This window comes from Puma concolor, chromosome B2 (genome assembly GCF_028749965.1).
Source record: "Puma concolor isolate L17-30 chromosome B2, mPumCon1.1.hap2, whole genome shotgun sequence".
Taxonomy (NCBI): Eukaryota; Metazoa; Chordata; class Mammalia; order Carnivora; family Felidae; genus Puma; species Puma concolor.
In genome coordinates this window covers 37,034,987-37,050,014 of record NC_141671.1, presented here as the reverse complement: position 1 = coordinate 37,050,014, position 15,028 = coordinate 37,034,987, and the positions used below count along the sequence as shown (strand labels likewise).

At 51.3% G+C, this 15,028-nt stretch overlaps 1 protein-coding gene across 4 annotated transcripts in view; it reads left to right on the top strand.

The window, feature by feature from the left end:
• Positions 1–15,028, top strand: part of MDGA1 (MAM domain containing glycosylphosphatidylinositol anchor 1) — a 56,608-nt gene that overhangs the window by 14,704 nt on the left and 26,876 nt on the right. The window lies entirely within an intron of this gene.

Sequence of the window (15,028 nt, the reverse complement as noted above, 5' to 3'; positions counted from 1 at the left end):
CCCTGTGCACGTGCACTTTACGTGTATTTTTTGTGTACCCGTAAATACACCAGGGCATACATGTGCTGAAAGTGATGGTGATGTACAGAAGAGCCTGCGTACAGGGGACCAGATGTGTACATGTGGGGAGACTGCTGACCTCTTTCGGGGGCCTTCTCTGGGTCTACCTTTATCCCACTGCCTCTCCAGGCAGCCCTTGGCTCCCAGGCAGGGGGCAGGAGCGGGCATCCAGCACTCTGGGCCGCCAGCTCAGCGCTTATATCCAGCCTGGGTTATGGCTCACCTCCCCCCACCCCGCTTCTAGGAGACCTGAAGTGGGGGCCAGGGGCAGGCCGAGGCTGGCCTGGAGCTCCTGGCTAATTTTCCCCGGCCTCCATCGATCCAGCAGCTTCTCCTGAGTCTATTAGCAGTCGGCGAGTGAAAATATCCCCCATTGCGAGCCCTGACCTGAGACAGGGAGGAATCCATAGCAATTTGTTCAAACAGAGGAAAGCGTTTCCTTCTGATTTGTATTCCAATTTATTCTAGGCAGGAAGGGGGTCAGGGTGGGAGGGGTGAACCCTGGCTCACTAAGCGCTGGGCCCGGGCCCATCCCCCTCAGCCCCCCATGCCAGCCGGGGTGGCAGCTGGTGCTCCCCATGGTTCCTGGGGTGGGGGCTGAGGAGGGGAGGGTGGGCCCCAGCAGGGGGACGGGAAGAGAGGCCCGCCAGCCTTCCCAGCAGGCCCTGCTTGGCTGGAGAGCTCAGTTGTGGATTTGGTTTTCACAAAATACAAAGCCGCCTGCTCGGAGCCTCTCTCCCGGGCACTGGGGCCTGTGCCAGGCGTGCGCTCACCCGCTGCGCCCGTGCCAGGATGGGGGCTGGGCCGGGCCCATGGACAGTGGCCCCAGCTGGGCTGAGTGGCAGGAGGGTCTATTCTTCTCCTGAAGCCCCCCCAGCCAGCCTTGCAGGAACAGAGCCGCTCAGGCTCTGAGGGGAGCTGAGACTTTGGAAAAGCTGCTGTGCAGGGCGGAGAGCCCCTCTCCACGGGAGTCCCAAGTGCATCTTCCTGGCGCAGTGCTCAGGCTTCGAACCTGGTCTGAGCGAACTGGGGCTCACTGCTGTCCTGCCCAGGAAGACTCTTTTGAGCACTTACGATAATGACAGCTCTGACTGACATTCATTAAGTGCCTACAGTTTGCCGGGCACTGGGCTAGTACTATTGAGTATCCAGTCCTTGCAGGTGCCAGGCCGCCTCGTGTGCCTCAGTTTCTCCCTCTCCCACATACTTCTGTCACCCCGCCCCCCCCATCTCTGCCCAGTCTCTCTCACTTCCTCCTGAGAATCACTTCTCCCTTCCACCTGAGGGTGGGCCTGGTGACAGAGTCTCAGTACTGACGCCTCTGCAGCCCCCTTTTCCAGAGGGACCCCGTGAACAGGCTAGCTCCTTTTCTTCCAGGTAGCTTCCCTTTGGCCCCACCTCACCCTCACCGCCAGGACCCCGGCCTCTGCAGAGGTGGCACCATGGCAACAGGAGACAAGGATTCTGGGAAGGGTCAGCCAAGTGGTCCTACAGCCATCCCCCTCCACTGCTTTCCTTCCTTCTTGGGTCAGTGCCCGCAGGGAGGGGAGTAACCAGAGACGTTCTTCACACCCAGGTGTCAGTGACTCGCAGCTCTGAGGTCAGCTGTTGCACATGATTTGCCAGGCTCCATGACACCACCAAGGTCTAATTTCAGAAGCCAGCAACTAAATATACCAAAGCTGATGAATAAGCATCTCTCTCAGGTGGGAGCATGCGGCCTCAAGGAGCAGAGGCTTCTGAAACAGATCTGGGTTCAGGTTCTGCCTGAGCCGCTCCCTGGCTGTGCGATCCCGGGCAGGTTGTGCTCTGTGCCTCATGTACAAGATGGCATTATAATAGCACCTTCCTGAGGGGGCGGTGGTGAAGAGGGAGTGGGAACACATGGGAAGCCATTCTTTTTTTTTTTTTTTTAATGTGTTTATTTATTTTTGAGAGGACGAGCACGAGCAGGGGAGGGGCAGAGAGAAGGGGAGACACAACCCCAAGCAGGCTTCGTGCCATCAGCGCAGAGCCCGATGCGGGGCTTCAACTCACGACCTGAGCCGAGATCAAGAGCCCGACCCTTAACCGACTGTACCACCCAAGCGCCCCTCGAAAGCCATTCTTTGCCAGTGTCCGGCGCATGGGGAGTACGTGACCGTCCAGGGGAGGCCCTGCTAAGTGGGTGCTTCCAGTGCCTGGGCCTGGCTCAGGAAGCTAGTGAGTCACAGAGGCAGCCACCAGGGAAGTGGCATGTGAGGCTCTGTGTACAGGCATGTGACGCATTATCCAGAGAAAGAGGGAGCGAGACGGAGACCCTGTTCCAGGAGAAGGGGTGGAGAATTCCAGCCCTCCTCCCATCTTCCTCTTGGAAGTTTATGGCAACAACGTTCCCTTTCAGCCCCTTTGTAGGTGGGGAGACAGGTGTGTTTTGCACCCAGCCCTTTACTGCACCACTGCCTATTCCAGACCTCAGTTTCCTCCTAAGAGGCAGCCCCCCCCCCCCCTACTCAGCCCCTGGGCGCTTCCTAACAGCAATGACTTTTCCGTCTCTGGCTGTGATTGAACTCTGGTCCAATTGGCCTCCCCCATCCCCAAGTTCTTCACTTTTCTCCCCCGACCTACTGGGTTCCAAATCATTTACAAGTTGTTCAGAGGCTCAGCATTATAATCAGATCCTACGGTGCAAGCCACTTACGTGGTTTCTAAAATTTTAGCCAAAAAAAGGAGTGAAACCCTTCAGTGATGGAGAAAAAAACAATAATGAAAATACTTAACAGGGGGGCAGGTATTGCATTTCTTGATTTATAAATGTACTCAATGCTAAAGAAAATATGTTCCCAAACTTTATGCTTCCTGAATTGACTCTTGGAAAAAAGGAAAAGAAGATTGTTCATCCTTTTCAGGGATTTCACATGCTTTCCTTCCCAGGGGTGTTTGCCTTTTGAAAGGGACACAGAAAGAGAATAAATGAGTGACTGTTTAATATGCAAGGTGTCGATGAGTGTTATGAAGAACACAGCAGGGAAAGGGATTGAAAATGATAAAAGTGGGGGCAGGCATGCTGTTTTAAATGGAGTGGTCAGGGAAGGCTTCTCTCTCTCGAAAGAGCTGTAGGAGGTGAGGGAGAGCGAGTTCTGGAAATCTGGGGAAGAGCAATCTGGCAGCAGGGGCTGCAAGTGCAAAGGCCCTGAGGTAGGAGTGGGCTTGGCCTGCTTTGAAGAACAGCAGAGAGAGCAGTGTGGCCACAACGTGGAGTGTAGTAGAACCTAAGGGAGCAGATGACAAGGTGGCATGGTAGCCTGTTGAAAAGGCATTGGCTTTGACTCCACATGAGATGGAAGTCATGGCAGGGAAGAGGAGAGGAAGCAGAGGAAGGATGGGACCTTAGTGTTGTAAAGGGATCCCTCTGGCTTCTTGCAGAGAACAGACTGAACCGGGCAAGGGAAGAAGGAGAGCAGACCTATCAGGAGGCTGCTATGGTAATTGGGGCAGGAGGTGGTGATGGCTAAACTAGAGTGGTATCTTAGGGGTCAGAGTTAGGATCAGTTTTTTGTTTTCAAATTCATTTTGAGAGAGAGACAGTGTGAGTGGGAGAGAGGCAGAGAGAGGGAGAGAGAGAGAGAATCCCAAGCAGGCTCCGAGGCAGGGCTAGAACTCACGGACCAACAGTGCAGAGACTGACACGGGGCTTGAACTCATGAAACCATGAGATCATGACCTGAGCCGAAACCAAGAGTCAGATGCTTAACGGACTGAGCCACCCAGCCGCCCCTTCGAGTTGGGAATCAGTTTTGAAGGTCAAGCTGAGAGGGCTTGCTGATGGATTGGGTGTGGGGTGTAGGAGAAGGAGAGAAGTCAGGGAGGACTGTTTCTCGCTGACAGCAAGGGACAGAGTGTTTTCACTAATGGGGGTGGGGATGAGGAATGGCTCTTCCACCTTGGAGTCCTGGCGGGGGGGAAGTAAGTGGTGTCCTCCTGAGGTCACTGGATGTGGAGAGAGGCGTAAAGTGAATCAGGCCCTTACATCTCTGCTCCCTGATTTTTTTTTTTAATTTTTTTTTTCAACGTTTATTTATTTTTTGGGACAGAGAGAGACAGAGCATGAATGGGGGAGGGGCAGAGAGAGAGGAGACACAGAATCGGAAACAGGCTCCAGGCTCTGAGCCATCAGCCCAGAGCCCGACGCGGGGCTCGAACTCACGGACCGCGAGATCGTGACCTGGCTGAAGTCGGACGCTTAACCGACTGCGCCACCCAGGCGCCCCTCTGCTCCCTGAGTTTTAAACCTCAGAGCTAATCTTCCTGCCCCCTCTGAGCTGGGGTGAAGGCCAGCCTGGAGGGGCCGTGAGACATTTGAAGCAGTCAGGTCAGACTGCTGTCTGGCCGTGGTAGGCTCTCCAGAAACACTGTCCTTCCCTCCCCTGCTTTCCCCTCCTGGGGTCTAAGGCCCCACCTGCTCTTAAGCCACAGGATTGATTTTGCTTTCAGGGTTGTTATTGTTATTATTACCCACTTAAACAACTTCATAGGGGAAAAAAAAGGAACCCAATGACCATCAAACATTAACCATTCATTCTAAATTCCCTGCCCATACCTGTCAATACATTTTTACATAGCGGTAAACAGTCGTCTGTTCTGCTTTGTCGGCCGACTTTATCTCCTACACACGTCGCCTGGTATTGACTGAGACCTCGGACCTGTCACTTTAATAGCTACAGGGCACCCCCTGCATCGATACTCTGGAGGCTGGTGACCATCTCTCTGTGGCGGAGTGTTTGGGCAGGTGCCAATTTCCCCTTCTTCTAAATAGCTCTGCCGTGAATATCCTTATGTGAATTACTTTTTCCTTTTAAATTATGTCCTTGGGGCCTGTTCCCCAAAGTGAGATTGCCTAATAGGTCATAGGATAGGAACAGTTTTATGGTTCTCATTTTGCACCGCTGGGTCGTGCGACAAAGAGTTTGAGCCAGCTTTGCACACAGCCCAGCCACAAAGGATTTGATCCTCCTAATTTATTTTCACTGGCTTAATAGGTGCATTATGGCTTGTTTCTTAACTTCCAATTTTCACTTCCTGAAGCCACGTTTGGGTCTTTGAGCACCCAATAAGACCTGATCTGTGCAGAACTTCCTAGTTTACATGGAGCTTGCTGATATGTCACCTCAGTTAATAAGGCGCTGTGAGTGTAATATTATTGGCTTCTGTTTCGTATGGCAGAATGGGAGTTTAGTCAAGTTAAGTGCTGTAGCAAAACCTCCAAACAGTTCTTGCGGGTTTGTTATATAGGATTCCCACCCACCTGTCCCCATCCCATTCCTTCTGTGGGCCCAGGATCCGCAGGTACCCATTTCAGCCCAAATTCAGTGCCCTAGCCCTGTTGTCTCCCATCGGCTCCCACAGCCAGCGTGGGCCAGGCCCCAACCAGTGCCCTGCGCTGCCAGGTTGGGTCTCAGCTCCGTGGGGCTTAGAGGAGGCCTCTGCATTTGGGGGTCAGGTGTGGCTTTGGGGGTCCTTCAGCAAAGCCATAACTCTTTCCATTGCCTGGCCTAGGACTGGCCCAAGCTCTGTGTTCTGGGTTGGGGGCCTAGACCTGGCAGCGTGTCTCTGGTCCCACCCAGGATGTGCCCCAGGCCCAGTGTTGTACCTAACGCAGGTGCACTGGAGCCTCGGTGCCCCTAGGGACAGGGCCACTCAGGGGGCTGTTGGGCTCTACATTGGAAGCTGTAACTCTCAGACCAGGGGCTTCTCATGGCAGACACACCTGAGCTGTGAGTTTGGTTTTATTTTGCTCCCTTCTAGCTATAATTCTTGAGTGTCTACTAGGCAGCATGCACTGTGCTTGGCGGATGGCATTCTTACCGTATTTCACACTCACGATAGAGAGCGCGCTTATGCCCATTTTATAGTCAGGAGACTGAGGCTCTAGACAAGAGGGTTAACGATTTGCCCCAGGCCACACAGCAATTACTGCAATGGCCTGGACAAGAACCCCATGCCCAGGGCTGTGTCTACTCCAGTAGGTTTGGATCCTTCCATGGGTTTGGGTCAATGTGTGGGGGCTTGGTCACATCCAGTGTCCGGTCTCCTGCCAAGGTGGGGAGCCAAGTGAGCGACAGTGATGGGGTCCCCAGGACTGGCAGAGCTTGGCAGGGCTGGGTAGCTGGGACTCAAGCAGGAGAATTAACACGAGTGACCCCGTGTCCCTGGGCCACACATCCCTGGGCCCGGCAGCTGAGGTCCTGGGTTCTAGAAGCCATTCTCTGCCCTGATGGGTGGCAGACTCTCTCTCCCACCGTCGTCCTGTGTGTTCTCTTGGGGAGATCTTTCCTTCCCATGATTACCTCCGTTAGCCCACCTTGCTGTTCTTATCTCTTGAGATCAGGGCTCTTGGCATTCTCCCTAAAGTAGACCTCTTCATCCAGTTTTACATTTTCTTTTCGCAGGCCCTTTGAGCAGGTTCCCGAAGAGTCTCGGGCTATATTATCAAATGGAAAAGGGACTAACATTTGTTAGTACGTACTAGATACTAGTCATTGTGTTATGGACCCAGTGTACGTTTTCTCATTTAATTCTTGCAACCCAGAAGTTAGTTATCTCCCCTAGTGCCTGAGATGTATTTTCTCCATTTGCAGATCGAAGAAATTGAGGCTTCTGTTTCTTATAGTAATTAGATGAGAGATGGAGTCCTGCCTTCGGCCCCTCATACCACACCATCCGGGCAGCCCCCCAGGCTTACATTTACAGCCTCAGACCAAGCAGAGCCAGATTTAGGGCATGTGCCTTTCTCCTCTCTTCCCTGAGCATCCTGCCTTCACTGCTTAGAGCTGCCCTAGGTCCCCTCACTGTTGAGAGTTTTGATCCTGGTCTCCTGTGACCCAGGGAGAACATCCCTTATAGCTACCCTCAGGGACCTCAGAATCCCAGTTTAGAGGGCTTTCCCCATGGCCTGTCCCGACATCCCAGAGTTCCCTAAGTGGTGTGCCTATCACACTTCTGTTGATGCACAATGAAGAGTCCAGGAGAATAACCTGGCCCTCTCAACAACTATGTGCCTTCTCATGAGGCCAGGATATAGGTGCAAGGGTGCTGAACGTTCTCTGGGCCCGGGGCACAGGTGGACTGGCCACCACTTCCAGCAGAGGAAGTGTGTCAAGGGCACCAGGCTGTGCCAATGGCACGAGACCCCACCCCCAGTATCGGCCCCTGAAGATGGAACCAGGCCCTGCAAATAGTGTCAAGCCCTGCCTCTGACCACAGAAGCAGACTTTTCATGCTCAGCCGTGGTGATAGGGCAGCAGCCTGTGTGCTGATCCTTCCTGCGATGGCTGCTCTTGTATTCAGTGACAGCACCTTGTACTTGGAGGTCAGAGACAGATACGCTCGGGTCGGGCAGAGATTTCTGTGGTCAGAGAGGAGGTCGGCTGCATATGGGTTTGGTTCTGATGAGCAAAAAAAGAGCTTGCGGTGGGGAGCAGACTCTAACGTGGTCTGCCGCAGAGCGAAGACAGAAGAAGTTCCTCGCTGAGGATGGCTCTGCCTGACTCGGCTCTGATTCTGTCCGGTGCCGGGGCAGGACATTTCACGCGATAGGTGCTCAGGAAATACTGCAGAACAAGTCAATGAATCGATGGCAAATAAACAGGCAATGTGTGTGTCTTTGAAGTGTTGGGAGGCAAGGAACGAGAGGGAGGGTGGCGAGGGAATCAGCTTGCACTGAGGTCTAATGGCCCGAGAGAATGACCAGAGTGTGATGGTGCTTCCCCTCAAGATGACCAGCATTAAGATGAGGCCAGAGGAGATGGGGCGGGATGGGAGAGACTGTTTCAGACTGGTTTTCCCAGCGTAGAACTGGAGCCTCCCTTAGACTTGGAGTGCTCCTGAGGTCACCTGGTTCATTCTGGATGGGGAACAGAGGACAGGTATTAGCCTGCTCCACAGACAGCCAGGGCTAAGGGGAGGGCAGGGCAAAGCCCTGCTGTGGAGAGCACAGAAGGGCTAATTTTCCCAAGAGGTCCATGTTTGATGGCCCATGGTCTGCTGAAGAGGTACAGAGCATTGTCCCGGGCAGAAGGATGCCCAGGCCGAGCTGGCCAGGTGCCCTGTCCCGAGAGCCTCCTCCAAGACCCTGGCCACCATTCTTTGAGCGGCTAATTAAAAGAGAAAAACCTGTTAATATTTCAGCACTGTTAACTCTGCTAAATTATTAAGTGTCCATTTGCATTACATGTATAAAAGGATCAATAAACATGTGCATACCAGGAGCTGGGAGGGCGAGGGAAGGATAGCTTCCAAGGATGCTGCCTGGGACTGGCCCAGGTAGCGACTTGGAGACTGTGCCCTGCACCCTGAGCCCTAAGTCCTCAGCACTGTGTCAGGCACTTAGGACCTGGAAATGCATGGGGCTTGGCATAAGAGTCAGAGAACCAGACTCTAAATCAGCAGAGCATCGTTGAACAACGTACTTAACCTTGCTGAGCCTCTGTACGCGTCCCTAGTTCTCCCTGGCACCAAGCTCAGCACCTCATATCCATAAGGATGTGTTGACGGTCTGATAGAAGGAAGGACCAGAGCACAGATCCTGATTCCGTATTGCCTGGCCCAGAGCACTCAGTGGTGCTGTGGGAGGCTGTTAGGATGATGGCATTCACCCTGTCCGCTGGTAACTGGGCGGAGAGAACCAACTCCAGGCTGGGAAGTCTGCAGCCTGCTTCCTTTCTCTCGTCCCCACCTCCTCTGCAAGTGTCCCAGGCCTCCTGCAGACACACACTTTCCCTGAAAGAGTCAGGGGCAGAAAGCACGACAGCAGCCCATACCTGACCATGATTAATCTTTTTTTTTTTTTTTTTTTAATGATTAACCTTTCTAAATGTGGGGTAGGAAACCTGAAGGAAAGCTGATGGAGCTTTAAATTAAGGTTTTCCAGGGGCACGTGGCTGGCTCAGAAGAGTGTGTAGCTCCAGATCTTGGGGTCACGAGTTCGAGCCCCACATTGGGTGCTAGAGATTGCTTAAAAAAATAATTTATTAAGGTTTTCCTATTCATTTTGCTATCTGCCTGCTTTATATGGCTCTACGTCTTACCGTCTCATCCTTGTGCATTTGATAGCACCCTCTGTACCCTGGCTAGTGCCGGGGAAGAAATTCTCTGATGAGGGATGAGGTCCCTGATGAAATTTCCCTTCCAGGTTCCGGTGACAATTCTCTTCCAAAGCCCAGTGGGCAAGTTGGAATTCATCTTAACATGAGTCCTTGAGAGTTCGTGGCTTCCTCCCTGGGCCTGCTGGGTGCTGGCTGTCCCTACCCGCCCCTCACCTGGAATTTGGGGTCTGTGTTTTTTTTTTTTAGGGGAAAAGGAATACACAGATAGGCCAGAAGCACTCTACCAGGGACTCACTATTTCTGCCTCAGCTGAACTCCTTGCGATGTTGCCCGGTGGGGAACATCTCTCATGCTGGCTTGGCTGTTCTCGGACACAGGCTGGGGAAGGCCATGTTATTTGTCTCCATAGCCATGAGTTTTATGCTGAGCTTTGGATCAACATTTCTCCACTCGTTTTATACAACGCTTCTAGCTGTCACGACGCTAAGAGATCCTCTGTGAAGAAAGCACTACACGGTCCAATTTATTTGGAAGGCACCGGCTTAACACCAAGTTACATAGGTGTGTTTACTGCAGGACTTTTCAGAGCCTTTAATAATACACACTTGGGTGCCGACCCACTCTGGGAAGGAGAGAAGACACAGCATCAGCATACTTACTCCGCAGAGGACTATCGCTCAACACCTTACGGCACACAGCTTGGGAGACACCATTTTCCTTTTCCATGGGGGTTTGTGGCTAGAGCTCAGGAGAGTGAAATAGGAAAAGTCTCATAGACAAGAGGCAGGGAAACATACTTGTTTCCAAAATCCCGCCCTATTTTCTACCGATGTGGTGTCAAGCAGAGGGGATCAAATCCAGCCTCCCGAATTTCCAAGAAGCTTGTTACAAATACAAACTCTGAGGCCCGTCCCTGAAGAGTCAGGGCTGGTGGTTCTGTGCTGCGACAGGCTCCCTGGTGACACAAGGCAGGGGTAGGGGAGTCCGTATAGGACTGGGACAGTGAATGGAGTGCCAAGCTAGCAGGTGAAAGGCCTGGGTTCAAGTCCCAGCTCCGCTCCTGTCCCGTGTCAGTGAGTGACGCGGACGGGGCATTTTCTTCTCTGGGCCTCGGTTTTCTTCTCTGCCGAAAGAGGCTAAATAGGACTTGCTCTTTCTGCCTCTCTGAACGAGGTGAGGAGCTTGGAAATAGACACAGGGGACCGCAGGAATGTATCACCCCTCACCATCTGTGGCCGATAAGGCAGGGTCCTCTTGTGCAGAGGGCTTGCAGGCCCCCAGGGAGGTGGATTCTTGAAAGGAGTGCAGGATCATTTCTAGAATAATGATGCCAACATGTGTGGATGGTTTACTGTGTGCCAGACACTATTTTAAACACTTTGTGTGCGTTACTGATGTATTCCTCACAACAACCCCGTTTGACAAATGAGAAAATCGAGGCTTAAGTAACTTGCTAAAGTCACAAAGTAACTTGCCGAGAGCTAGACGTGCTGGATGCTAAGAGGGATGCTCAGAGGGGTCCCATCCCTCCCCTTGCTCCCAGCTCCTCTGAAGCCATGCACAGCCCGCAACATGAATTTTAACATATTCGTGAAACATCCCTGTCGGCTTTATGTCTGTTTTCAATGTCTCTGTGCTGGGATATAGAGGGAGCCACAGAGGGTGGTCTCCTGTCCCCATCTCTTGTCCCTATTTAATCATCTCAGGAACTGTCATTCATTCATTTATTTATTTATTTATTTATTTATTTATTTATTTATTTATTTTTTATTAAAAAATTTTTTTGACGTTTATTCATTTTTGAGAGACAGAGAGAGACAGAGCATGAGTGGGGAAGGGACAGAGAGAGGGAGACACAGAATCTGACACAGGCTCCAGGCTCTGAGCTGTCAGCACACAGCCTGACATGGGGCTCGAACTCACAAACTGTGAGATCCTGACCTGAGCTGACATGGGACGCTCAACCGACTGAGCCACCCAGGACCTCCTATTATTATTATTTTTAAGAGGGAGGGAGAGAGAATCTTAGGTAGGCTTCATGCCCAGCATTAGCCCAATGTGGGGTTCAATCCCACGACTGTGACATCATGACCTGAACCAAAATCCAGAGTCAGGAACTCAACCATCTGAGCCATCCAGGCACCCCAGGAACTGTCATTTATTGAGAGAGCATGTCTTCTTTGGCCAGATGTTTTACAGGTCTTGTATTAAACCCTCACACCAGCCCTGGAAGAAGGCATTTTTGTTCCCATTTTATGAATGAAGAGGCTGAGGCTCAGAAAGGTTAAGTAATTTGCTTAATGTCACTCAGCTAGTGGATGGCAGAGCCAGGAATTAGTCCCAGATTGTCTGCTTTTCCCATTTCTCTAAACCATGTCTCTCCTCTGCTGTCACTGTTCCGTGACGCATCCCCTGCTCTAGAGTAGTCTTAGCACTTACAACACTCTGAAACCACCCTGTTCATTTCTGTTCCCTTGTGTGCTATCTGTCTCCCCAACAATGCTCTTTTCATTGTTTGCTTTTCATGACAGTCTCTCCAGCACCCAGCACAGCAGCCCCCGCTCGGAGCATTTGTTGTTTGACAGACTGAATGCAGGGATTATGATGTCATGGTGCCTCTTGACACAGGCCCTGGCCTAGTTGCCTTTGGAACCGAAGATGCTGCTGCTGGTAGTGCCTTCCTGGGGTGTGTGGAGCGGGAGGTTAAGTGGGACAGAGTCCCATTAGGGGCCCGTGAGTTGGTGGGGACTCTGTTGGTTCAGGGTCCAGATCACAGTTGTAGCCACTCCAGAGGTGACCAGAGTCAGAGAGGCTGATTCATGTTAACAAAGCTCAGTGGGAGGTGATGGGGAGATTGAAATGCCAAGGCCAAGGGGGCCTGGGCACCACTTGCTCCAGAGGGAAAATCTGCACTGTGAAGAAGTCAGCCATGGGAGGCAGCTCATCAAGGAGTCAGAGTGAAGGGAGTGGGTAGGGTAATGGTTAGTGTCAACAGAAGGAACTGGGTGATCTCAGTGGGCAGTTTTTTAAAACTGAAGTGTAGGGGCGCCTGGGTGGCGCAGTCGGTTAAGCGTCCGACTTCAGCCAGGTCACGATCTCGCGGTCCGTGAGTTCGAGCCCCGCGTCGGGCTCTGGGCTGATGGCTCAGAGCCTGGAGCCTGTTTCCGATTCTGTGTCTCCCTCTCTCTCTGCCCCTCCCCCGTTCATGCTCTGTCTCTCTCTGTCCCAAAAAAATGAATAAACGTTAACAAAAAAAAAAATTAAAAAAAAAAAAAAAAAACTGAAGTGTAACTGAGGTACAGTAAAACCTTAAGCAAATAACCTGACACATTTTTACATCTCTATCCACTCCTATAACCACCACCCAGATTAAGATGTAGACATTTCCATCCCACCAGATGGGATCTCATCTTCTCCCCAGAAACTTCTTTTGTGCCTGTCCCGGTTAATAATCCCTGTCCCCACCCAAGGGCAACTACTGTTTAGATCTCTGTTGCTTTAAGATGGGTTTTTTCCAGTTTTGAATTGCAGATATATGAAATCACATACTCTTTACTCTTTCGTCTCTGAGTTCCTCCACTCAAATTGTGCATGTGAGATTCAACAATGACGTTGTGTCTATCAGTGGTTTTTTTTTTTTTTTTTTTACTTTAGTGTAATATTCCATTGTATGATTATACCAGAATTTATTTATCCATGCTAGTCTTGATGGACACATGGGCTGTTTCTTGTGGTTAGCTATAATGAAGAAAGCTGCTATGAATATTCTTGGACCTATTGTTTGTTATTTAAAAAAATTTTTTTTAATATTTATTTATTGTTGACAGAGCATGAGCAGGGGAGGGGCAGAGAGAGAGGGAGACACAGAACCCGAAGCAGGCTCCAGACTCCGAGCTGTCAGCACAGAGCCTGACGTGGGGCTCGAACCCACAAACTGCAAGGTCATGACACGAGCCGAAGTTGGACGCTCAACTGACTGAGCCACCCAGGCGCCCCTATTGTTTGGTTGTTATAAGCACTCGTTTCTACTGGGTACAACCCAGGAGTGGGATTGCTGTGTCATGGGGTGTACCCTTGAACAGCTTGAGTAAGTACTGCCAAATTCTCTTCCAAAGTGGTTCCATCATTTTAGAGTTTGATGTTCTTAAGAGTCAATGTCATCAAAGGGAGTTGGGTAATCTTCATGATGTCATCATCCATGATGCCCCATCTCCAGTGAGGAAACTTGTCAGGTGGCCAGAGGCCTTCTGTCTGCTGGCCAGGCCCCGTTTTTTCCTGGCCTGTGCCATCCAGACCCTGAGAAAGTGTGGCTCTCCAGCTCCTTTTCAATATTCCTTATCAGTCACCAAACCTTCTGTTGTGACAACACTGCCTGGCTATTGGTGAGCCACAGTGTCCAGGATTCCAGCTTATCTTCCACTGGAGCCTGTTAAATCAATGTCATCCTTGTTGAGAGGCACCCCCAGGCTTCTTATAGACATCCACGCGACCTTCTGGTCTTATCAGCAACTGGCATGCGCGTCCTGCATTGGTGGGTCATTTCCTGACGAGATTGCTGGGGACCTTGGCCACAGATGGCTCTCTTTTCCATGGTGTGGTGATGTGCCTGCATTTGCATTGCAGGGAGGTGTGTGGGTGACAGTTTCAGACCCATTCCCCAGACTCTAGGGTGCGTCTTCTATATGGACTATGTGCTGATTACAAAATTCATAGAAAGTGTGAGTTGAAAGGGATCTCAGAGGTCATCTAAACCCACTCCCATGCTATATAGGTGGGGAAACTGAGGCCCAGGAGGTCTGACTTGCCCAAGGTTGCGTAGCTTATCCCCTGACGACTAGCCTAGGTTCCTTTTTCTGTGGCAGCCTGGTGGTCCAGAAGGTTGTCTGGACACTCAGACTCTGGGTTCTTGGCAGCTGCCACTGTTTGCAGGAGCCGCTGCTGTTTGCAGAGACTCTCCTGGTTAAACATGGCCCTCGGTTGCTCCCTGTTGCTGCCCCACAAGCTTCTTGACCTACAGCTGGGCTGCCTCTGTGGACCCACCTCTGTAATTAGTTCCTGACTGCCCCAGTGGATTTGGTCGGAGAGGTTCTGTTAAGGTCTACTTGTGGCAGCTCTAGAACACATTAGGGGTCTTCTAAGCACTTGTCATTTTGCCTGTGTTACTGTCACACCCACCCCTGTGAGTTCTCAGGCCTGGCAGCATTCTCTCTGTTTCAGAGATGAGAAAATGAAGGTCCAAAGACCACTAAGGGTTTACTCCAGGTAATACATATTAGACGGGACTCTGCCCGGTCAACCTGCACAAAGTCCCTTGTTCTCTGAGGCCTGGTTAGAAGGCTATCTCTTCTGTGATTCTTTCTCTAGCAGACAGTGCTCTCTCTCTCTCCTCTGACCTTCTGGGCCCTCTCCACCTCTCTTACAATGCTTAGACACATTGCCATGGGATGTTCTTGTAGATTCATTCACTCAACATTCACTGGGAACATCAAGGTGAAACTCATGGTTGGGTAGGCAGAAAGACAAGAATCCTGAATCTGGCAGACACACAGATTGATGCTTTGTTGTTGTACTGGGATAGTGATGGATACAGAAGGAGGGAGGGTGCAGGTCAATCATGGGATGATTCCTGGAGGAAGTTACACATCTTATGCACAGGCTTTATCGCATCTTTGTACACCTCTTTAGGGCAAGGACTCTGTTTTCACCCCCTTGTGCTCCGGATTAGCCTTCCTACCTCCATTTTCTCTACCCTCAGCTGAGAGCAGACAGGTAGGAACTCGGGGGGTCTTGCCCTCCTTTTCCAAGCCCAAACATTGCTGGGCTAGGGGCTAGACACTTAGGGAGGGACTGTGTACTTTCCCAATCCAGTCATTTTCCCTTTGGGT